We start from the raw sequence: 2,498 nt of genomic DNA on the forward strand, positions 1-2,498 counted from the left end.
GAGTTCCTGTGAGGGGTAAGTTTCAAGCAATTGATTCCCACACCAAACTCTTGATTCGGCTCAGAAATGTTCGTAGACGCCAGTTTCAGCGGACTGGGGATCTGCAGCGTAAATACGAAATGGTCGATCTGAATCGGCAGATCGCTTCCAGAATGGTCTCAATCCGGAACGAGAGTTTCGGGCGGCTCGTTCAGAACCTGGACGACCGTTCCAGACCATTCTGGAAGGTTGCCAAGGTGCTGAAGTCTCACCCCAAGCCCATTCCACCACTTAGAGTCAATGACGAACGGCTTATCACCAACGAAGAGAAGGCCAATGCAATTGGGGAGCACATTGCCCAATCGCATTTGCTTGGCTCTACAATCCCAAGTCCACTCGAGAACCAGGTTGTGCAGTGCGTCCAGACGTTAGATACCTCCCCTTGTGCCGTCCCTCCAGAAGAACGGATTACAGAGGAACAAATTTGCTCAGCGCTGAAATATAGTAAAAACATGAAGGCTCCCGGGTTTGACGGAATATTCAACCTAGCGTTGAAAAATCTCAGCCCGAGGGTCCACTCGCTGCTGGCTGCCATCCTCAACAGATGCTTGGAGCTGCACTACTTTCCAAGCATCTGGAAGGTGGCAAAAATCATCCCGATCCGCAAACCTGGGAAAGACCCTTCACTACCGTCAAGCTACAGACCGATTAGCCTGCTCTCAGCGCTGAGCAAGCTGTTCGAAAAATTGATCCTCAGCCGACTAAACAAGTTTGTGGAGGAACATGACATTCTTCTTCCGGAACAGTTCGGGTTCCGCAAGGGGCATTCCACCAATCATCAGCTAGTGCGGGTGATGAATAACATCCGAAGTAATAAAGCTGTATCCAAGTCCACAGCCATGGCCTTGTTAGACGTCGAAAAGGCGTTTGACAATGTCTGGCACGACGGACTTATATACAAGCTTTGTAACTCCAACTTTCCACCATACCTTGTGAAAATCACCCGTAACTATCTCCAGCAAAGGTCGTTCAGGGTGTCGTTGAATAGTTCCCTTTCGGGACAATTTCCGATCCCAGCAGGTGTTCCGCAAGGGAGTCTGCTGGGACCACTGCTTTACAGCATCTACACGTCGGACATCCCTCCTCTAGGAGACGGTTGCGTGTTCTTTCTGTTCGCAGATGACACCGCAATAGCCGTTAAGGGTAGGATGCCTCGTGAAATAACGAACAAGCTCCAACGATGCCTTGACACCTTTACTGATTATGCCACCACGTGGAAAATCAAAATCAACGCCTCGAAAACCCAAGCGATCATGTTCCTTCACAGACAATCGCCAAAACTTAAACCGTCTCCCTCCTGTACCGTAATAATGGATGGTACAAGGGTCGAGTGGTCTGCTGATGTTACTTATCTCGGGATGTTGTTCGATGAGAAGCTCCTGTTCCGCTCGCACATAGAGAAAACCCTAGTTAAGTGCTCCGCCTTGGTTAGGTGTTTGTATCCGCTCATTTGCCGCAGATCCCGCCTCTCAAGGCAAAACAAACTGGCTGTTTACAAACAGATCATAGCCCCCGCGATCTTATATGCCGCCCCGGTGTGGGAATCGTGCGCTCAGACCCACAGGAACAAAATCCAGGTTGCACAGAATAGAGTGTTGAGGATGATCCTAGATCGTCCATTCGACACAAGAATAGCAGACCTCCATCAAGAGGCAGAAATTCCCAAAGTAGATTCCAAAATTGATGATATGACAACTAAATTTATTCAAAAATGCAATCTTTCTGAACATGCTTTAATAAGCAATTTGTACATAGTAGGTTAAGTGTATATAGTAGAGTAGGTTAGTTTTAAGCTGTAAATAGTAGTATTAAGTAGTTTCTCTTCAAATTCTAAAAACAAAACAAACCAATCCCACCAAGGTGGTCGACCGTGTACTAAGTCTAGGACTAATCCTGTAAAACAAATTTTAAATTTTGCCCATACCTAAAGATGAAGAAAGCAATTAAATCACTTAGTAAAAATTTATATGGTAATCGTCCAAGTTAAACTAAAATAAAGATCATTTAAACAACAAAAAAAAAACAACATTCACTCTCTTATAGTTTTGTACATCGTAGGATACACAAGTGTTTTATTCCCACGATCTATGGCCATTCCAATAGGTTATGGGCCTTTCGGAAGTTTAATTAGAGAAAAATAAGTGGTTTTTTCGTTTCGGTTACTGTCGCGAGTGAAGTACCGGGAAAAAACAGAAATTAATTTTGTTCGAGTACGCGCTGCAATTGGATTTGCCGGTCACCGACGAAATGGACAAGTTCGGCATCGAGAGGCTCGGTAGCGAGAACTACGAGAGTTGGAGTTTCCAGCTGAAAAGTCTGCTGATGCGCGAAGAGCTGTGGAAATTCGTTACCACCGACGCGCCAGCACCTCGTACCGAGGCATGGGCAAACGGGGACGCCAAGACGCAAGGAACGATTTCACTGTTCGTCGGAATCACGCAGCAGTCGCTGATCCGTAA

This window comes from Ochlerotatus camptorhynchus, unplaced genomic scaffold (genome assembly GCF_037179485.1).
Source record: "Ochlerotatus camptorhynchus isolate MF236.1 unplaced genomic scaffold, CSIRO-AGI_Acam_v1.1 ptg000293l, whole genome shotgun sequence".
NCBI classification, from domain to species: Eukaryota; Metazoa; Arthropoda; class Insecta; order Diptera; family Culicidae; genus Ochlerotatus; species Ochlerotatus camptorhynchus.